This window comes from Pseudorca crassidens, chromosome 7 (assembly GCF_039906515.1).
Source record: "Pseudorca crassidens isolate mPseCra1 chromosome 7, mPseCra1.hap1, whole genome shotgun sequence".
In the NCBI taxonomy this organism is placed as follows: domain Eukaryota; kingdom Metazoa; phylum Chordata; class Mammalia; order Artiodactyla; family Delphinidae; genus Pseudorca; species Pseudorca crassidens.
The window spans coordinates 79,382,405-79,406,607 of NC_090302.1; the positions used below are offsets into that span (position 1 = coordinate 79,382,405).

Genomic DNA, 24,203 nt, shown 5'->3' on the forward strand with positions numbered 1-24,203 from the left:
ATTAATCTCTGGAAAGAAAATAAACAAGCAGATTTCTCAGTAATTATGCCTCTTACAGAAAATCTCAGAATGTGAAACTCTCCGGGGCCTCAGAGCCCACCATGTTCAAGACTCTTGCTTTGCAAACAAGAAACTGAGGCGTGATTGCTTTATTGTGTTATATTTCAAAAACCTCTAAATCTCTAAAAGGCTGGCAGAGTATGCGCATATTTCTTATCTTTTAGTACTTTGCTAATGGCTTTTCAAAACTTTCCAACTTCCAAACAATAAACTTCAAGATAGGGACAGTGGGATGGTTCTCAGTCAGAGGGGCTAAAGTGAGCAATCTGTAGAAGCTAATTACATTTTATCCTACTAAAGGATGAACATGCAACTGCTCCTGATCTAAGTTTTCTCGGTTTTCCTGGGCAAGAAAAAGAGATCAGCCACCCATCCTTCTGCCATTTCAGCACCAGCACCACACACGGGCCCTATAACCTAGTGACAAGTTACTGATGGCTCGTCGTACAGCCTGCAACTGCCTTGCTTCTGCAGACCAGAGAAGCTGGCATGCATGTAGATTATGAGAGTCTCATGGGATCAGTTGTAAGTGGGATAAATAACCCCTATATCAACACTGCCAAAAGAGTGATCTTTTGACAGTAAATATGTAATCATGACTCTCCTTAAAAATTCTTAATGGTTCCCAGCACCTTGGGATAAAGCACAATTTTCTCCATTTCTCTACACGAAGCCCTTCATAGCCCTTTCCCCATCTTTCTAGCCTTACTTTCAACCACTACCATCACCATCATCACTCTCCATCCTACACCTGCACCCTGAACTCCAGTCAAATGTTGAAATTCTCCGGTCAGGCCTCGCTCATGCGTTCATGGCTTAGCTCACGTGGGTTCCTCTTCCTTGAATGTGCTTCTCCTCTTCCACCATCTCAAGTCTGCCTTGATGAGGCCCGCGGTCCAACAGCCTGAGTGAGCTTGGGAGCAGATCTTTCCCCAGCCAAACACTCAGGATGACTGCGGCCCTGGCTGACATGTTGATTGCAGCCCTGTGGAAAACTCTGAGCAAGAACCATGCAGATACATCATGCTCAGGCCCCTGACCCACAGAAACTATGATAGATTTTGTTTGAAGCCACAAATTTAGGGGGTAGATAATTAACACAACAACTCTTTAACGCTCAGCTCCTAGTGCCTCCCAATGTAGGAAGAAATAACTCCTCTCTCCTTTCTAACTGTGCCTTCTCCTCTGCCTCTGACACAGAATTGTCATATATGTGCTTGTCTCTCCCATTCTAGTGGAAGCTCTTTGAGATTGAGAACATGTCTTTCCATCTCTTTAATCCCGAGATCCTAGCACATGGAAGGACTCAAATGTTTGTGAATTGATGAATTGAGTGAATCCAATTACAACCTAGTTTCAGAATTGAGATTTAAAGCAAAACTTACAAGTGAAGTTTTCTTTCAAGTATAGGGGAATACACTAGGAATTATCAGGGTAGTCTGAAAACCTATTAAAGGTCTCTTTTTTATTCAAAGACAACCCTTGCAGACCACATCATTATCCAGTGTGAGGGATGTTTGAGATGACTACTCCTGGGTGAGGCAGAGACTCAGTTAAAATGGAAATCACTCAGGCTAAAGAGCCTCAGAGATACAAATTGTTCACATGAAACAAGAAAGAAGCACATGCTAATCTACTTGGTCTCTTCATAACTGCTTGAAGGAGGTCCCTTCTAGAAGGAAGAAGTTGGAAGCATAGCAGGTTTGATGAGCCCTTCCCCAAGAACAAGGGCATAGGGTTAGGAGTCTAACAGGGATTCTAGTTAGTTTTACAGAAGCGAACTACAAAATATTTATCAGTGATCGTGTTTATTGTATGAGCCATCTCCTATTTAAGTTTCACATTTTGAATAATATTAAAATGCATACAGTCAAAAGCCCCTGGATTTGTCTTCTAGGAAACAGAGTGTGTAGAGATTACGGACCAGTCTATTGCTTGTGGATCTCCTTTAGCTGTAGAAAGGCTGAAAAGATTAGAAAAGTCAGAAAAGCAGGCTAACTTTCTGAGGCCAGCTGCGAGGGAGGGAAGTAAAAACAATCAACTGCATTCAGCTAGTTACCTTATCTCCCAGTTGTTACCACACAAGTCCTACAGAATTAACAGCATTTTTCCTTGTTATGGTTTCAGAATCCAACCTCGGGGGGATTAAATAATTTGTCTTAGGTTACACAGCTAGTAAACGACAGGATGGTGACTTAAGCCAATACGTACTGAAAGCCTTCAATCCCATATTCCTTCCCCTTAGATTGTGCAGAAGGTGTGAGCCTAGACTTTAATTCACTTTTCCTGTATTTTAACAAACATTTATGAGCATCGTCCATGTGCCAGGCTCTTTGCCACGGGAAGCATAGTGAGATGCGGCTCTGGGCTGCTACAGTGGGAGATCTCACACCCAGAGTGAATTTCCTGCCAGTAGCAGCCCTTATACTTGAGGAATCTTTTTTTCAGCTGATAGTTCTTCTGATATTACCTAAATTTTTTTTCAGCCATATCCCTGTTACAGGAGAATAAATATTCTAGCACAAACAAGATTGATTTTGTCAAGTGTAGGAAGGGCAAGCTAATGGAATACTTGAATTAATAATGCTTCCAACAATAAGGTCTAGTTAGTAACTTGCTTCATGGAACAAACTGTGCCCAGAACAATATGCTCATTTGTCTCACATTTCCCAACATGGATCACAATACTTCTTAGGTTGGGATTTTAAAATCTGAATATTAGTGTGAATGTTTGAAAATTCAATTAAATATCTATGGGCAGGACTTCCCTGGTGGCACAGTGGTTAAGAATCCGTCTGCCAATGCAGGGGACACGGGTTCGCTCCCTGGTCTAGGAAGATCCCACATGTCATGGAACCACTAAGCCCATGCGCCACAACTACTGAGCCTGCATGCCGCAACTACTGAACCTGTGTGCTGCAACTACTGAAGCCTGCATCCCTAGAGCCCATGCTCTGCAACAAGAGAAGCCACTGCAACGAGAAGCCCAAGCACCACAACAAAGAGTGGCCCCCGCTCACTGCAACTAGAGAAAGCCTGTGCGCAGCAACGAAGAGCCAATGCAGCCAAAAAAAAAAAAAAACAACTATGGGATTGCAAACAAATACATGTTGAGTAGCCAAATGTCAATCCTTCTCTATCCCCATTACATGAATGCAACACTAGGCATTCAGTAAATGGTGGCTACAGTTGGTGCCTTTCACATATTATCCCAACTAATCACTTCACCAGCCCTGTGAAATAGATGTTAATATATCTAAAATGTAATTATCTAACATATATCAGCAGTTATTATGTGCCAAGCACTGTGCTAAGCATTTAACACGTTTTCTCATTTATTCATTCATTTGATAGCTATTTATCGAGAGTGTACTATAATCCAGGAATGGGGTTAACCCCTAAGGATACAACAACAAGTAAACCAAAGAGACAGGGCACTATCCTCATGGAGCTTGCTTTCCAGGTGAGTGGAGACAGCAATAAATAAGAAAACAAATAATAACGAGATGATTACAGACGATGATAGTAGTACTAGGAAGGAAAATAATTACATGAAGGGATAAAAATGCCCAGAGAGGGGAAGTCTACTTTAGAGAGCATGATCAGGGAAGACTCTCTGGGGTGGTGATGTCCAAGCTAAAGCCAGAAGAACACGAAGGAGATGGCAATGTAAAGACTTGAAGGAAGAGGTCCCAGGCAGGGAGAATAAGGGCAAAGGCCCTGAGGTGGGAAATAGCCTGCTTGCTAGATGAGCAGAAAAGATGCCAGAGATAGGGTGGTCCAAGGTGAGTCTAGAAAGGTAGGTGGGAGTCAGATGATGCAGGGCTTTGTGGTCCATGATGAGGAATTTTGATCCTGTTTTAAAGCCACATGAAAGCACGGAATGTATTAAGCAGAGGTATGGCACAATCTGATTTGTACTTTTTAATCATGATATTGGTTGCTGTGTGGGGAATGAACCTCAGGTAAATAAGCAAGAGTGGATGTGGGGAAACTAGTGAGGAGGTCATTACTGCCATCCAGATCAGAGATGGTGGAGGCATGGCCCAGGGAGTTGGCAGGGGGTAGGGAGAAAAGTGGGTAGATCTGAGATATGCTGTAGCCATGGAACTAAAAGAGCTCACGGAAGAATTTAATATGAGAAGCAACCTTACAGGGTTGGCAAATTTACTGCCCATTCATTCCACCTTTATACAATTTCTTTTAAAAAGCCTGAAACTTAAGATGTCAAATTATTATCAGTTGTATCTCAATAAAATGAAGGGAGCAGGGGAATTACAGGCAAAAGTTAGAAAGTGGAAGTGCTGAGAATTACACCAGGTGTGCTTGACTCGAAGCCCTTGGCCACTGTGTTCCACTGTTTCACATGCTTCCCTGCTCTCTATTCAGAATTTCTCCAGGTAACTCAGGTTTTTCTCATCTTCTACACCTGGTCCTTGATCTTTCCATTTTCAGCCAGGACTGTCATGTGCAGTTGTGCACTGCACAACTGGGAGAGGAGGAAACATAGACTAATGTGGAGGTTTTAAAGACAGGTTTACAAATTCATCACACTCCTCCCCTAAAAGTACTTAATTCCCCTGCTCTTGAGTGTGGATGGGACTTAGTGATGCACTTTTGATAACAGAACACACAGAAATGATAGGATGTCACTTCTGAGAGTGGGTTATAAAAAGACTGCAGCTTCTATCTGTAGGGTTCTCTCTCTCCTCTCCTCTCCTCTCCTCTCCTCTGTTCTCCTCCCTCCTCTCTTCTCTCCTCTCTCTCTATCATTACTGCCTCTGAGGAAGCGAGCTGCCACACAAAATGTCACAGAACCAAGGCCTTCTAGCAACCGTGTGAGTGAGCCTGGAAGAAGATGTTCTGAAGCCTGCCAACAGGTACCATAAATGAGCTTAGAAGCAGATCATCCCCGTCAAGGCTTAGGATGACTCCAGCCCCAACCAACAGCTTGAATTCAACCACATGAGAGATTCATATGTCTGACCCACAGAAACTGTGATATAACACATATTTGTTGCTTTAAGCTGCTGAGTTTGGGGTGATTTGTTACACAGTGATGGATAGCTAATACAACTGCATTGTGAATGGTTCCTGGGGTTATGCAGCATGGCAGCACTGTTCCCACCCTTCACTGCTTCTCTATTACCAGTTTTGGACTTTATTTTTCTACCAGCCATGGGCGCCCCCTCCCCACTAGCTGGGTCACCCCCCACCCCCTCCCACTGGCTGCGGAAACCCTGTTTTGGACTTTTTATTCTAGTTAAAAATTAATTTAATCACTTTCCCAGATAGAATCCTCAGCCTCTGCCTACAGAATTCACATCTTTCATCCGCAAGTGAGAAAGTGTTCCACCTCCATCCACCTCAGACTCAAGGGATTGGTCCTGTTAGACCAGCAGCTTTGCCTAGATTAAATAATACTTTAGTATTTCTGTATACTCCCAGGATAAGATCCTGATTGTCAAACAATGTTCAGAGGAATAACAGTATCAGAATCCCTGGGGAGATTTACACACATAGAGATACCTGGGCCCCAACACTAGAGAGGCTAATTCAGTAGATTCTGAGCTGGGTCCAGGAAGTTGTATTTTTAAAGAACTCCCAGGTAATTTTGAGGCATGGCCAGTTTTTGTAAAACCTGTCTTAGTGTTTGTTGCTGACTTGCTGTGGAAACAAGACCCATAATTGGGACTAGAAACTAGGTTTCCTGTGTCTTCTTCAGGAAATCTCTCTCACACACGCAACATAAAGTTTACATTTTTCCTCTATGTGTTTTCTTGGAGACCATAACTGAATGATATTTGCTGAATGTCTGCAAAGATGCAACAATAAGTATATATTGAATTTACATATAAGACATTTTATAATTGTAAGAAACTGGGTTTCAACATGATGGAAGTTAGTACTGTGAACATATAAATTTATTTTCTGTGATCTCACTTCTGCAGTAACAAATTTAATTGGCATCTTCTCTGACTCTGTGGAGAATGTGAAGAGCATCTCAAAAAATTAATAAATGAAAGCTTTGGATTTATCAGTGATCAAGGCTGCAAAATTAATAGCTAAAGAAAATATAGCAAAGCAAAAATAGAGCCATTTATTCTGTTAGAGTTAAATTCAGGGAAACAAGGCAGTCAGCAAAATACCAGAGTCAAAGATGCTACCGGAGAGGGTTTCTAGTAAGAATAAAGGAAACTACGGTTTTCTAATTAACAGTGCAACAAATACTAAAAATGACCTTAAAGGAGAGCTTAAAAGGTATTTTAATGAGTTTTTGATGAGCCCTTTTTCATAAGTGAAATGTCTTCTTACGATCAACATATTGGAATCATATTTCAGGTAAATAAAATCCCTTGCTGGAAGTTAAGCAGAAGGCCCAGTAGGAATACTAATCAAGCTTATATCTTATTCTAATAACTCTAAGAAGAGGCAGATTCCCAAAGTCTAATTTTTATGGCATTGTCTCCTTTTAATGTTCTTTCTGAGAAATTGTCACCAATTTTAAATACATACACACCACACAGACACACACAACCCACTTCATCACTCCACGTTTACCTAATTGTCTACCTCACTGTCCTTCCCTCCCTCTCCAATCGTTCTTCAGATTTTATCCTAATCCCAGTTACATTAAAATATATACCAACATCTCTCATATTTTGTAAAGACTTCACTTGCACTAGACTTCTAGTTTAACGTAGTATTTGCTACCAATCTTCTATGAAAAGATCTCTGTAGATGGACAAAACAGCCTACATTCTTGCTTGCAACCCTATGCCCACAACAAACTGGCCCAACTCCCATAGTCACTTCTGAGCTTGAGACTAGAATCATCTGGTCGCTTCTGCAGTGGCTCCTCCTTTGTGTGGCAGGGAAGGATCCTTTACCTTATTTCTCTTCCATCTGCTTTATATGTTCCAGAAAGTATTCAAATCCTCCCTTCCACTCTTTCCTCCCTTTCAGTACTGACATGGAATTCTTCCTATCATCTTACTTATCCTGTCATTTTAGGGAGAAAGGTAAAAACAACTTGTGGGCTCAGAACTGATGTGTTTATTATATAAAGGGACATTTGATCTATTTCTCTAAAACTGTAATATTGGTTTTGGGTTCCTCCAGGACCAGTTAGTGGTTGGTTTGGAAAATCTATATGGAGCCCTGGGGGTGAGGCAAAGATACTGTATGTCTCAGTTTGGTGAGGGCAAAACTAGCTTTTGACCATCTGTAATAAGTGTTCTGTCTTCTGGGAAAACTTTAACAGCAAAAATCCAAGTAGGAGTTTTTATTTTAGAGCTAGATAAATAAGTTATGTAAATTATTTCAGAACAAAATAAGTGATTTGTCATCAAGAAACTGGAAGTATTTCTAGACATTTCATCCATAGCATTACCCATGAACCCTAGGCAAAACCCTGTCTAGCTCAACAGCTCTGCCAAGAGGAGAGTAGAAGAGTATAGGAAAAGCTCTCACGTAGAACTCCCTGAAGAATTCCACCCTCAGTCTGGGGACTCAGTCTAGACTCTAGATTGATGCAGAGATTAAGTGTGAAGACAGAGACCATGCCAGGGCCTTGCAACTCAGAGTGTGGTCCTTGGACCAGTAGCATCCTAGAATCTTGTTAGAAATGAAGAATCACGTACCCCATCCTAGAACTAGTGAATCATAGTCTGCCTTTTTAACAAGATCCTCAGGTAATTTATATACCCCCTTAAAGTTTGAGAGGCTTTGCCCTGGAGGAATCTTCTCTAAGTGGGCTCTGTAGAAAAGTGGGACAGCTGGATCACTAACTTTTCCAGCTTTTCCTCCTCCTAGTTCCCTCTCCTCCTCACTTTCCTGGGCCTTATGGGTTACCCTTCAAGGTAGGAGCCTAGGGAGATTCCAAAGATCAAATTAAGTGTTGCAACACCCAAATACCAGCAACAACCACACAAACTTGGCAGGGGAGGTGTCCTGAATTCTATTAAGATAACACTAGAGAAAAGGCACAGACTTCTAAGAGTCTCATATTCGTCAATACTTTCTGAGTTGCAATAGCAGAAAATCAAACTCAAACAAGAGTAAGCAAAAAAGGGAATTTATCAGTTCATGTAAGTGAAAAGTCCGGTGTAGAGCAATTCCAGGCACAGCTGAGTCTATGTATTTGAACAATGTTATAGAAAGCTGCCCATCCCTTTTCAGCAACTGTTTTCCTGTATGTTGGCTTCTTTCTCTAGAAGGCCTGTGCCTTAGCACAGTTCCCAGTTCCAGGTCTACCTCTTCTCAGTTCCAAGTCCGCAAAAAAAAAAAGAGAAGGTTTCTCTCCCAGCAGTTTCCTAAAATTCTAGAACCGAGTTTTAGTGCCTCTGTTCCAATTTGAGTCACATGCTCATTCCTAAACCAATCACAGTGGCCAGGTGGATGTGACCCTCTGAGTCACAAGCCCACTCTTGGAGCCAAGGATGAGGTCAACCTCATTTGAAGTACATGAACTGAGAGTGTGGGAGACGTGGTACCCCCAAGGAAATTGGGGAGCATATGGAAGAGGAAGGAGAGATTGATGCTGGGTTTAAAAAAAGCAACAGCTATTCACTAAGGCACTTTCCAGGTGAAATCCATAGCTGCTCTCTCCCCACAGAGAGGTACCCTCTCCAAAACAACCACTTGGACTTTCATTAAAGCACCTGCAGTAGAGCTGCAGGGCAAGTAATTGGACTCCCAGTGTATTTCCCTGTCATTTTGGAGATGTCCATTTTTCCATTATAATATCTTCAATATAATAAGTTCAAGTTATATTTAAAGCTACGTTGATTGGCAGCACTGCTTACTTACTTTTTCCAAGTGACAAGGTTTGACACAACAACCTGCCTTAAGAAAGGTGAAAATCATTAGCCAGTGAAATTATAGAAGAAAAGTCATTGTGAAGGTGACAGAGCTCTGGGCAAGGCTGTGACATATGCCAATTTTGTTCTAATTAGTGTCCAGTACCACCTCCTATGAAGTAACATGGAAGGTTTTAGCCCTGGTCAAAGTTCTCAACAATCTCTAATGCCTCTGGGAAGTGTGAATTTGCCTCAAGGAAACACTGATTTCTCTTCGTGCCTGAAAAATCTGGAGACAGAGCTGTGGGCCGCCTTTGGAGATGTTCAATTTTGTTCTCCGCTACTCAATTCTCAAGTGAACTATTCTGTACAACTCGACTTTAATTATGTATTAATTTGAATATTATTACATGCAGAACACAACTGCTGCTCATTAAAAATTAATCTGGACCTAGGGGTTTTATTTAGTATTCATTATAAGGCAATGTTCACATTTTTTAAAAAGGTCTCCAGATAGATGTGTTGCTCTACATAACCAAGTAGTGATTTGGCAGAAACAGGAATACCTTAATAAGAATTCTACCCGCCTTTTCCCTTCCTTCCTCTCTTTGGCAGCTTCATCATAACCATCGATAATGAATGGGCAGAAGGAGGAGCTGACAAGGACTAAGTACAGCACTTAAGGGCCCTGCTGTTCTAGGTCGTTGTTGGAGCTGTACAGCAAAATCCTCCTCTCATTTTGCTATTAAACTGAATTATGTTACGTCTTCACCTTCAACAGCCCTCTCTGGAGATTCTGCAGCAGGAATGCCTTGGTTTAGATGTTGACAAGAAGCCCCCGTGTTTTACTTCATGTCCATTATGGTACTTTTCCATGCAGACAGGTGCAGAGCAAAAATAAATACTGCCTAAATTGTGTGTGGGAAGAATCACGTGGGACTGAAAAGATAGATAAATAAATGAACACTTAAACTGTTTTCTTCTAAATCTGAAAATAACAGTTAACATTTACGGAGACCTTACTATGTGCCAGGTATGGAGCACGTATCTTATTTAACCCCAAGGCGAGTACTGCAGGTACTTCTCACAATGAATTTTGCAATGTTCTCATAATACCTTAGAAGGATTTCATATACATGTTCACAAATAATGATCAACACTCTAACAAAGAAGAAACAAAACCTTAACCCTGAATTCACAATGCCAAATAATTTGCAGAAAAAACTCATTCTTGCAGTACAAGTGTAGTCTCTTCTGACAGTATCAAATCAACATTTCAAAAATAAGTTAAGTTATACTTATACTACTGGCTTGTGCAGTATTTTCTTAATACAGAAATTCATGCTTCACTTTAGGATACTTCATGAAAATGTTGGCTTCCAACTAGAACTGACTGTTTTGTGGCTGCTCCTCAGTGAGCTACACCATAACAGGTTTCCACCCTACCTTTTCTTTGATTTTCTCATTGGCTCTAGTTAACAAACAAATAGAAGAAGTAAAAATGAGCCTGGCCAATGTATTAGTTAGGCTACTGATGCAAGTACAGACACCAACATCAGCCAACATACGTAAAAAATAAAATACATGGTGGAGAGGAAGGGGTATGAAATGGGGTATTACAAGAAACCAAAGGCAAGAAGCATTCAGGCTTGAGGAAGTAATGGAAACAGGAATGAGAAGTGGGTCAGGAGCCCCTTCTTTGTTTTCTACCAGTGACAATTTCTATTCTCTTTTCAGACTAGCTTTCTCTGCTTCTCACCCACATGACAAAACAGTCACCCACAGCTCCCAAGTCTAAATGTTACTTGCTGGCCAAGTAGGAAACTACGCTTTCTCCCTCTTTCTCAGGCCCAATTTCAAATTCTTGAGATAAATAATCTGAAAGGTCCACTTGGAGCCAGATGTCCACCTCTGGACTACTCAACTGTGACTGGAAGACAGAGTCAAATAGGATAAAATGGTTATAAAACCGATCAACGCAGGTTGGAAGGCAGACACCAAGGAAGAGGGTGACTGTGAAATGGGCAGGTACCCTAAAGGATGTTTTGCTAGTCTGTGTTCTGCAGAGAAAACAAATCAATAGGCTATTGGTTCTAGATACCAGAAAGTGAGAGAGAGGTTTATGATAGGAATTGGCTCACACAATTATGGAGACTGACAAGTCCCAAGTTCTGCAGTCAGCAAGGCTGGAGACCCAAAAGAACCAATGGTGTAGTTCCAGTCTAAGTTTGAAGGCCTGAGAACCAGAAGAGCTGATGGTGTAAATTCCACTTAAGGGCAGGAGAAGACCAGTGTCCCAGCTGGATAATCAGGAAGTAAATTTCCCTCTTATTCAGCTTTTTTGTTCTATGCAGGTCTTCGATTGGACGAGGTCCCCCAACATTAGGGAAGCCAATCTGCTTTACTCAGTCTACCAGTTCAGATGTTAGTCCCTCCAGAAGCATCCTCATAAACACACTCAGAATAGTGTTTGGCCAAATGTCTGGGCACCCCATGGCCCAATCAAGTTGACACATAAAAATAATCACCACAGGTGTCTCCACCACAAATAACACAGCGTCTTCTAGAATCTGACCACATAGACATAATTAGAATATTCATCTAATGATACTTTAATTTCTTAGGACAATATAGGTAAATTATGTTGACAATAAAATTTTGTTAATAAAAATTAACTGTGCTCTACTTGGAAGGAAAGTGGAATGCCAAACAGGTGCCTTGACCCAAAAAAGTATTTCTACAATCCAACTGATAACAGATTCCTCTCAAAAAAGACATTGACACAAGTAACCCCATCCCATTTTCTTACCAAAAATGATGAAATAATGACAAAGGAATTCTTCTGATTCAGATACTTTCAGATTTCTTTTAAGATTTTAAACTTTTTATGTCATGATATTCTTCTTTCTTAAAGATAAGTGCATTCCCTGATTCCAAATCCAAACCGGCAGAAATTAAGTTAAGACTTACCACAGGTGGGAATTCCCTGGCGGTCCAGTGGTTAGGACTCTGTGCTTCCACTGCAGGGGACATAAGTTTTATCCCTGGTGGGGGAACTAAGATCCCAGGTGCTGCGCAGTATGGCCAAAAATAAAGAAAAAGTAAAGAAAGACTTACCACAGTTGTGAATGTGATGACTTTTTGCAGTATTAAGCTTAAGCAGAAGTTAATAAAAACACAATGTTTTAATTCACTAATGTAAAGATAACTTCTTGCCTGTGGTTTGTATTATTAAGCAAGTTTGAAAGGTTAAACACTCATGTTCTAAATTACAGAAAAAAGGTTACTCCCATCCATCTCCTTGTTGCAGAAATAAAGTATATTAAGAAGAAGAAATATAAACAGTTTTGGAATACTTATGCTTTTAAATAATTTATAATCATTTATTCACTGAATACTTGAATACCTACTGTGTGGCAGAGCTAGCTCTAAATGAAAGAGATTTACTTCAAATGCAAAATATGTTTTTTATTCTTGAGTTATTTGGCTCTATTAAATATTACTGCTGTTACTGTCTTGTCTTTCAAACAAACCAATATTATGGTTACCAAGGGGAAAAGGGGGGAGGGATAAATTGGGAGATTAGGATTGACATATACACAAATGTGTATCACATTTTCTTTATCCATTCATCTGTCAGTGGACACTTTGGTTGTTCACATGTCTTGGCTATTGTAAATAATGCTGCAATGAACATGGGAGTGCAGATATCTCTTTGAGATAGTGATTTCATTGATATATACACACTACTATATATAAAATAGATAACTAATAAGAACCTACCGTATAGCACAGGGAACTCTACTCAATACTCTGTAATGACCTACATGGGAACAGAATCTAAAAAAGAGTGAATGTATGTATATGTATAACTGATTCACTTTGCTGTACAGCAGAAACTAACACAACATTGTAAATCAAATATATTCCAATAAAAATTAATTTTGAAAAATAAAGGAAGAAAAAACCCAATAATATTATTTTAAGTATATACCAATCTTTTAAATATTGAGCACTTATATACTCAGAATTCTGAGAAAATCACGTTATATTTTGCCATTTTTCACATTCAGAAAAAAAAAGGAGAGAGAGAGAGAGAGGAGAATATGATAAAGCAAATGGGGTAAAATCGAAACAATTGGCACAATCGAAGTAGAGAATCTAGAGGAATTCTTTATAATATCATTGCAACTTTTCCAGATATATTTAAAATTATATGAAAATGAAAAGTTACCAAAAATGAAAAAAATTTAAAATAGGACCACCATATATATGATCCAGCAATGCCACTTCTGCCCTCCAATGTTCATTGCAGCATTATTTACAGTAGCCAAGATGTGAACAAAGTGTCCACTGACAGATGAATGGATAAAGAAAATGTGATACACACACACACACACACACACACACACACACACAGAGGAATATTATGCAGCCGTTACAAAGAAGGAAATTCTGCTATTTGCAACAACATGGATGGACCTTGAGGTCATTATACTAAGTGAAATAAGTCCGACAGATAAAGACAAACACTATACGATCTCAGTTACATGTTGAATCTAAAAAAAAAAAAATGAATAATAGCAACAGAGAAGAGATTGGTGGTTACCATGGTTGCCAAAGGCCAGGGGTTGGAGAGGGGGTAGATATGAATGAAGGTAGTCAAAAGGTACAAACCTCCAGTTATAAAAGAGTCCTGGAGATGTAAGGTACAGCATGGTGACTGCTGTTAACAATACTGCACATTTGAAAGCTGTTAAGAGAGTAAATCTTAAAAGTTCTCATCACAAGAAGAAATGTGAGGTAATGGATATTAACTAACCCTTACTCATTTATAATATACACATATATCAAACCATCATGTTGTATATCTTAAACTAATACAATGTTATATGTCAGTTATATCTCAATAATACTGGGAGAAAAAGTTGATAAAGTTGGTAAGTTGAGAAACTGGCCACAAAGTCAGCTTCTGTAAATATAAGGCAGGCTGTCAGCAGGATGATGCTCGATGGTTTAGTGCAATCATGGCAGTCACTTGTAGGTAAAATCTAACTTTTACCTTTCCCCCCAGGGAGAAATGTATGGTAGGATTTTGTCTACTTGTCTGGAGCCACGGGCCTCTGTGAAGCTCCACTTCATTTACAACTTCAGAAAGTTATAAATGAGCTCTCAAGCAGTGGCTAGCCAGTTTTGTTTGACTTAATCTTTTCTTTGGGAGTGTCACATCATCAGATGGGTCTCCCAGGAGGGCAGCAATAAATCTATCACTGAGGAAGACATCAAGCAGGATCAAAAACACATTCAAACTAAAAATTATTCAAATAAAACGAGGCTGATGAACAACAAAAAAGGAAGGGTAACAATTTTTTTCACTTTATCATACAGAGGGTGAGAGGATTAATTAGCTTGTTTTTATACAGCGCTTTAAAGATAAATTGTGCTGTTAACTTGTCAAAACTCATTCTTATTGTGCTTATTTGCTGTGTCCTACATACATATTTAATGGTTACCCTGGGAAAGTACCTGTTGTTTAATCTATCATCCTTTTCTTATTAGTAGATAGCATACAACAGCCAAATTTTCCCCCTGAATATATTATTTTTAAAAATGCCTCCAAGATAGTTTCCTATCAACCAGGAAATAATCCACAAATGAATCATTAATTTTTGATGTCTCTAAGCAATGGGAACCACATAATATGGTAGGACCTATATGTTGGAGCTCTTTCAAGGTAAAACAGGGGTTAATTTTCCTTTGCACCATTGTGATCATACTCAAACTGGTCATTGCCAAGGTAAGCTTTTAAATAAAGAAGAAACAATGCAGGTTTGATTCATTCAGCTATTTCTAAGCATTACTGACCAAAAAACAAGCCTTATTTCTAGAAACATGGATTTCACAAACTAAGGAAAAACACTCTTTTTTTTTTTAACATCTTTATTAGAGTATAATTGCTTTACAATGGTGTATTAGTTTCTGCTTTATAACAAAGTGAATCAGTTATACATATACATATGTCCCCATATTTCTTCCCCCTTGCATCTCCCTCCCTCCTACCCACCCTATCACACCCCTCTAGGTGGTCACAAAGCACCAAGCTGATCTAAGGGAAAACACTCTTGATGTCACCCAAAGTGGTAATTTTCCACTAGCATGTTTCCTGTCCTACTAATACATCTATTTGGTGAGAAGGAAGAGGAAGGAGTACCAATACCTCTTTTCACTGGATTTTTAACTCTTAAGTGAGATCACACAGACCCATGCTCTAACCAGAGTGCTCAGCTGTGCTGCATGGAGGACACTGGCTGGCTTGCTTCTTGATCTGAATGTCCCTGGACCTCTTCAGGTAGCCTTAGCAGAGAAGCACCTTGGCCTCCCATGCAGGAGGAGCAGAGCCCTGTGCACACACAGCACCTGGCACTGGAAGTCAGAAGGGCAGAAAGCTAACAGAGAAGACGGAAATCAAAAGAAAGCTGGAGTAGCTATACTCATATCAGATAAAATAGACTTTAAAATAAAGAATGTTACAAGACACAAGGAAGGACACTACATAATGATCAAGGAATCAATCCAAGAAGAAGATATAACAATTATAAATATATATGCACCCAACAGAGGAGCACCTCAATACATAAGGCAACTGCTAACAGCTATAAAAGAGGAAATCAACAGTAACACAATAATAGTGGGAGACTTTAACACCTCACTTACACCAATGGACAGATCATCCAGCCAGAAAATTAATAAGGAAACACAAGCTTTAAATGACACAGTAGACCAGATAGATTTAACTAATATTTATAGGACATTCCATCCAAAAACAGCAGATTACACTTTCTTCTCAAGTGCACACAGAACATTCTCCAGGATAGATCACATCTTGGGTCACAAATCAAGCCTCTGTAAATTTAAGAAAATTGAAATCATATCAAGCATCTTTTCTGACCACAACGCTATGAGATTAGAAATGCATTACAGGGGAAAAAAAGTAAAAAGCACAAACCCATGGAGGCTAAAAAATATGTTACTAAATAACCAAGAGATCACTGAAGAAATCAAAGAGGAAATCAAAAAATACCTAGAGACAAATGACAATGAAAACACGATGATCCAAAACCTATGGGATGCAGCAAAAGCAGTTCTAAGAGGGAAGTTTATAGCTATACAAGCCTACGTCAAGAAACAAGAAAAATCTCAAGTAAACAATCTAACTTTACACCTAAAGGAACTAGAGAAAGAAGAACAAGCAAAACCCAAAGTTAGCAGAAGGAAAGAAATCATAAAGATCAGAGCAGAAATAAATAAAATAGAAACAAAGAAAACAATAGCAAAGATCAATAAAACTAAAAGCTGGTTCTTTGAGAAGATCAACAAAATTGATAAACCATTAGCCAGACTCATCAAGAAAAAGAGGGAGACAACTCGAATCAATAAAATTAGAAATGAAAAAGGAGAAGTTACAACAGACACTGCAGAAATACAAAGCATCCTAAGAGACTATTACAACCAACTCTATGCCAATAAAATGGACAACCTGGAAGAAATGGACAAATTCTTAGAAAGGTATAACCTTCCAAGACGGAACCAGGAAGAAACAGAAAATATGAACAGACAAATCACACGTAATGAAATTGAAACTGGGATTAAAAATCTTCCAACAAACAGAAGTCCACAGGTGAATTCAATCAAACATTTAGAGAAGAGCTAACACCCATCCTTCTCAAACTCTTCCAAAAAATTGCAGAGGAAGGAACACTCCCAAACTCATTCTATGAGGCCACCATCAGCCTGATACCAAAACCAGACAAAGACACTACAAAAAGATAAAATTACAGACCAATATCACTGATGAACATAGATGCAAAATTCCTCAACAAAATACTAGCAAACAGAATCCAACAACACATTAAAAGGATCATACACCACGATCAAGTGGGATTTATCCCAGGGATGTAAGGATTCTTCAATATACACAAAGCAATCAATGTAATACACCATATTAACAAATTGAAGGATAAAAACCATATGATCATCTCAGTAGATTCAGAAAAAGCTTTTGAGAAAATTCAACACATATTTATGATAAAAACTCTCCAGAAAGTGGGCATAGAGGGAACATAATAAAGACCTCAACATAATAAAGGCCATACATGACAAACCCACAGCAAACATCATTGTCAATGGTGAAAGACTGAAAGCATTTCCTCTAAGATCAGGAACAAGACTAGGATTTCCACTCTAGCCACTATTATTCAACACAGTTTTGGAAGTCCTAGCCACAGCAATCAGAGAAGAAAGAAAAATTAAATGAATACAAATTGGAAAAGAAGAAGTAAAACCGTCACTGTTTGCAGATGACATGATACTATACATAGAGAATCCTAAAAATGCCACCAGAAAACTACTAGAGCTAATCAATTAATTTGGTAAAGTTGCAGGATACAAAATTAACGCACAGAAATCTCTTACATTCCTATACACTGATGATGAAAAATCTGAAAGAGAAATTAAGGAAACACTCCCATTTATCACTGCAACAAAAAGAATAAAATACCTAGGAATAAAACTACCTAGGGTGACAAAAGACCTGTATGCAGAAAACTATAAGACACTGATGAAAGAAATTAAAGATGATACCAACAGATGGAGAGATATACCATGTTCTTGGATTGGAAGAATCAACATTGTGAAAATGACTATACTACCCAAAGCAATCTACAGATTCAATGCAATCCCTATCAAATTACCAATGGCATTTTTTACGGCCATTGGTAATTTTTACATTTTTTACTAGAACAAATCATCTTAAAATTTGTATGGAGACACAAAAGACCCCGAATAGCCAAAGCAGGCTTGAGGGGAAGAAACAGAGCTGGAGGAATCAGACTCCCTGACTTCAGACTATACTACAAAGCTACAGTAATCAAGACAACATGGTACTGGCACAAAAACAGAAACATAGATCAATGGAACAAGATAGAAAGCCCAGAGATAAACACATGCACCTATGGTCAACTAATCTATGACAAAGGAGGCAAGGATATACAATGGAGAAAAGACAGTCTCTTCAATAAGTGGTGCTGGGAAAACTAGACAGCTACATGTAAAAGAATGAAATTAGAACACTCCCTAACACCATACACAAAAATAAACTCAAAGTGGATTCGAGACCTAGATGTAAAACCAGACACTATAAAACTCTTAGAGGAAAACATAGGAAGAACACTCTTTGACATAAATCACAGCAAGATCTTTTTTGATCCACCTCCTAGAGTAATGGAAATAAAAACAAAAAAACCAAATGGGACCTAATGAAACTTCAAAGCTTTTGCACAGCAAAGGAAACTATAGAGAAGACGAAAAGGCAACCTTCAGAATGGGAGAAAATATCTGAAAACGAATCAACGTACAAAGGATTAATCTCCAAAATATATAAACAGCTCATGCAGCTCAATATTAAAGAAACAAACAACCCAATCCAAAAATGGGCAGAAGACCTAAATAGACATTTCTCCAAAGAAGACATACAGATGGCCAAGAAGCACATGAAAAGCTGCTCAACATCACTAATTATTAGAGAAATGCAAATCAAAACTACAATGAGGTATCACCTCACACCAGTTAGTATGGGCATCATCAGAAAATCTGCAAACAACAAATGCTGGAGAGGGTGTGGAGAAAAGGGAACCCTCTTGCAGTGTTGGTGGGAATGTAAATTGATACAGCCACTATGGAGAACAGTATGGAGGTTCCTTAAAAAACTAAAAATAGAATTACCATATGATCCAGCAATCCCACTACTGGGCATATACCCAGAAAAAAACATAATTCAAAAAGACACGTGCACCCCAATATTCATTGCAGCACTATTTACAACAGCCAGGTCATGGAGGCAACTTAAATGCCCATCAACAGATGAATGGATAAAGAAGTTGTGGTACATATATACAATGGAATATTACTCAGCCATAAAAAGGAACAAAATTGAGTCATTTGTTGAGACGTGGACAGATCTAGAGACAGTCATACAGAGTGAAGTAAGTCAGAAAGAGAAAAATAAATATCGTATATTAATGCATGTATGTGGAACCTAGAAGAATGGTACAGATGAGCCGGTTTGCAGGGTAGAAGTTGAGACACAGATGTAGTGAACAGATGTATGGACACTAAGCGGGGAAAAGCACAGCGGGGTGGGGATGGTGGTGTGCTGAATTGGGTGATTGGGATTGACATGTATACACTGATGTGTATAAAACTGATGACTAATAAGAACCTGCTGTATAAAAAAACAAACAAACAAACAAAACAACTAATACTAAACTTTCTTTTGGTTTATTTGTATGGAAATATGTTAATATAAATGTTTCAGACATTACATGAAATTTCTAAAAATCTTATATGTTCTGGTATAATGTTATAAGTCATAATATTAGTTATTACTTTAAAATGTATATCTCAGAAATAACTAAATTTCCTTGTCAATTGCATTATTATGAACTTTCATCAAATCTTTAACCGTGGTCATTTTTAAGTCTTTTGTCATTTACAGACAGTTCTGGGTGTACTCTGATGCTTTCGCAAATATGTTCCTATAAAAGGGTTTCATCTTCAAGGGATTCATGGAAAAGACTCTGACAAGTACACGTTTCTGGTAACTGACTATACTGCTGAACTGAATGAATAAGCATTTTCAGAACTCTGATGGAAAACTGATGAACTCATAAAAGTGCTAACAAAAATCAAGATGAAAAGATAATCACACGGGACAGAGTGAACTGATGAGGATGTTTATAATTTTTGTGACTTTCCGTTTGAATAAAAAACAAAACAAAAAACAAACAAACAAACAAACAAACAAAACAGATAACCAACAAGGACCTACTCTATAGCACAGGGAATGCTGCTCAATATTCTTTAATAACCTAAATGGGAAAAAGAATTTGAAAAAGAATAAATACATGTCTATGTATAACTGAATCACTTTGCTGTACATCTGAAACTAACACAACATTGTTAATCAACTATGTTCCAATATAAAATAAAATTAAAAAAAAAAAAGAAAGCTAGCAGAGAATCCTCGGCAAGTTAGGCTGGCAGAAAAACAGCAAGAAGTGAGCAAAGGGGGGATTATTATGAGAAATACCGTGTACACAGTTACCCTTCTTAGGCCACAGAACTGCAGTGTGTCCTACTGGTGAACACGTGAACAGAGAAGCGGCAAAGTCTTAATATGTTTTTCAAGTGTTGCCAGGAAAACTCTGTGTCTCTAATACATGAAATCTAAGTCCAAATAGTTCAGCACCACTGACCCAAGGAACACAGTTAACTCAAAAACACTAGATAATTTCCTTCCCCGCTGAAGCCTTAATGATCTGGCAAGCTCTGCCTTCATGGGTGGAAAGGCCCTTACTGGGAGGCCAGGCTCCAAACATGGAACTGAAGAGAGCTACGCTTTGCACCTATTATGGTTAACTCTGTTGACTCAACCAAACCAGAAAATCTGACCCAACTTTTCCCTGGAAAATTTCTCACAGTCACAGGTGGCAGAATTGAGGTTATTATCACTGCTTTCCCCACCCAGACACTTGCCCTGGGCGACCTCTGCCTTGAGCTCATCCTTGGAGATACAGGCCTCTTTGAAGAGCCAATATGGGGACTTCCCTGGTGGACCAGTGGTAAAGACTCACGATCCCAATGCAGGGGGCCCAGGTTCAATCCCTGGTCAGGGAACTAGATGCCACATACGGCAACTAAAAGATCCCACATGTCACAAATTAAAAAAAAGAAGCTAATTCTGTGCCCTTGAAAGAGTCAAGTGCCCTCAAAGCGTTGTAGTGTTTATAGGGTAAGCCCATAGCTCGCAGACCAAGATGAATTAGTACCTTGGCTTAGGAGCTGTGAGACCTCCAACAAGTTAATCAACATTTCTGAAGCTCTGCTTACTCCCTTGCAAAATGAAGAAATAGTATTCTAACGATTAAATGCCAGCAATTACCATGTTTTTCATCCTAAAATGCAATCAATTACATCTTAATGTAGAAACAGTGAATTTAATGTAAATGAAAAAAATGCTAACTTTTAACAGTATACATTTATTCATACAATTATACATCTCTCTATCCTTCAGTATCATAACCAAAATTTAAGTGATGTCTTCTTTCATTGATAATCTAAAGATGTTTCTAACTCATTTGTAGCCATTTTCAGTTACGTGGGGTTTTTTTTGTTTGTCCTTGTTTTTTTTTTTTTGGCCGTGCCACATGGCTTGTGGGATCAGTTCCCCTGGCAGTGGAAGCATGAACTCCTAACCACTGGACCCCTAGGGAATTCCCTTTTTTTAAAAAAAAAAAAAACTGTCCTCATGGACTTCCCTGGTGGCACAGTGGTTAAGAATCCACCTGCCAGTGCAGGCAACATGGGTTCAAGGCTTGATCCGGGAAGATCCCACATGCCACGGAGCAACTAATCCCCTGTGCCACAACTACTGAGCCTGCACTCTAGAGCCCACGTGCCTAGAGCCCTTGCTCCACAACAAGAGAAGCCACCACAATGAGAAGCCTGCACACCACAATGAAGAGTAGCCCCCGCTCGCCACAACTAGAGAAAGCCCACATGCAGCAACAAAGACCCAACACAGCCATAAATAAATAAATAAATTTATTTTTTAAAAAACCTGTCCTCATGACCTTAACTTTATTGTCCATTTCAGGTCTGACAATGAAATTCCTAAGCATTCAGGGCTGCTCCAACAGGTTATGCACCAACAGCACCAAAAATGTCATTCACATAGTCCATGAGGGCATGTCTAAAAATACCACATTTCCTTAAATGAATCACATATTGCTGCAAACAGACCTACTTTTCATGAAAACTACCAGAACCTGGTATAGACAGATGTTCAGCCCCTGCAGGATCAATGTCTATATGATGCATAACTTGATTAAACCAACCTTTCTTCATGTTGAAGATTTTGATTTATTCAAGAATATAGGGCTGGCTGATATTTTAATGAAACAATTGCTTGTAATCATAAATATAATTATCTTACACTGCTGAAAGAGACAAGGAAGACGCATGGACTTTACTATGCTTTTAGAGACATGCTTGTTCTGTTTGATGTTCTACTGTTTAGTGGCCAACAAATAGTTCAAAGCAATTTTAAAATCCCATCTTGGCTTTCTAATTTATACATATCATTATTCAAAGTTCAATGGGACCGGAAGAAATATTTTCTACAAAGTAATATTAGATTACTATTCTTACAAAGCTATTTTTTAATATAACACATTTAACTAATCAGGAAAAATTATATACTCATTGCAAACAATTTTGGAGGGAATAGTGAACATATTAAAAAAAAAAAAGCATTAATATCACACATACTATTTCCACCCAGAGATAAACTCTCTAAACATTTCACTGTGTTCGTTCTCAACTTTCTTCAAATAATACATGTGTGTATATGTGATTTTTTTCACAAATTCAAAATTATCCAATTATATGCATAGTTTTCATTTTACTAATACCATTAATATTCTATTAAATATCTTCAAAAATATCACTTTTAATAATTGCATGTTATCCTATATCAGACGTTTTGGTTGCTTTTAATTTTTAACTATTATACATAATGTGATGAATGTCTTGTGTCAAAGATCCACAAATCTTTGATCAAATATCTGATGATTTTCATGGGATAAATCCCTACAATTTTTGAGTAAGCTGTTAAGGACTTTGTCACACACTGTCAGTTTCCCTCCATAAAGTTCATGCCTATATACACTCCCACCAGAAGAATATAAGAGCATTCATTTTCTCACATTCTTGCCAACATTGGATTTATAAAAATATTTCTATCAATAAATTCCATATCTTGAAGAGATATCTGTACTCCCATGTTTATTGCAGCATTATTCACAACAGGCAAGATATGGAAATAACCTAAATGGCCTTCAGTGGATGAATGGATAAAGAAAATGTGATAAATATATATCACATATACACACACAGAGAAACACAGAAATATTATTCAACAATTAAATATATATATATATACACACACACACACACACACACATACATCCAAAAGCAGCAGAATACACATTCTTTTCAAGTGCACCTGCAATATTCTTCAGGATAGATCACATGCTAGGACATACAAAAAGCCCCAGTAACTTTAAGTATATCAAGCATCTTTTCTGACCACAACACTATGAGACTAGAAATCAACTACAAGAAAAAAACTGCAAAAAAAACACAAACACATGGAGGCTAAACAATATGCTATTAAACAACCAATGGATCACTAAAGAAATCAAAGTAGAAATCAAAAAAATACCTACAGACAAATGAAAACAAAAACACTATGATCCAAAATCTATGGTACTCAGCAAAAGCATTTTTAAGAGGGAAGTTTATAGCAATACAAGCTTACCTCAGGAAACAAGAAAAATCTCAAATAAACAACCTAATTTCACACCTAAAGGAACTAGAAAAAGAACAACAACAACAACAAAAAAAAAACCACCAAAGTTAGTAGAAGAAAAGAAATCATAAAGATCAGAGCAGAAATAAATGAAATCGAGACTAAAAAAAAAAAAAAGAGAGAAAAGATCAATGAAACTAAGAGTTGGTTCATTGAAAAGATAAACAAAATTTATCAGCCCTTAGACAGACTCATCAAGAAAAAAAGAGAGGGCCCAAATCAATAAAATCAGAGATGAATAAGGAGAAGTTGCAACCGACACCACAGAAATACAAAGGATCTTAAGAGACTACTATGAACAACTATATGTCAATAAAATGGACAATCTAGAAGAAATGGTCCAATTTCTATAAATGTACAGTCTCCCAAGACTAAACCAGGAAGAAATAGAAAATATTAACAGACCAATTACCAGTAATAAAATTGAATCAGCAACCAAAAATCTCCCAACAAACAAAAGTCCAGGACCAGATGGCTTCACAGGTGAATTTTACCAAACATTCTTTAGAGCAGAGTTAACACCTATCCTCTGAAACTACTCCAAAACTTGCAGAGGAAGAAATGCTTCAAACCCATTCTAAAAGGCCATTATCAGCCTGATACCAAAGCCAGACAAAGATTCACAAAAAAAAAAAAAAAAAAGAAAATTACAAACGAATATCACTGATGAACATAAATGCAAAAATCCAAAACAAAATATTAGCAAAACAAACCCAACAATACATTAAAAGGATCATACACCATGATCAAGTGGGATTTATCCCAGGGATGTAAGAATGGTTCAATAACCACAAATCAATCAATATGATACACCACATTAACAAATTGAAGAATAAAAACCATATAAGCATCTC

At 38.3% G+C, this 24,203-nt stretch overlaps 1 long non-coding RNA gene across 1 annotated transcript in view; it reads right to left on the reverse strand.

Annotated features, from left to right (window-relative positions):
* Positions 1-11,794: 11,794 nt before the first annotated feature.
* LOC137227926 (uncharacterized) overlaps positions 11,795-24,203 on the reverse strand; it is an 89,125-nt gene continuing 76,716 nt past the window's right edge. Inside the window, exon 3 of the long non-coding RNA XR_010945058.1 lies at positions 11,795-11,932. This is a non-coding gene — a long non-coding RNA (uncharacterized lncRNA). The remainder of the gene's footprint in view (positions 11,933-24,203) is intronic.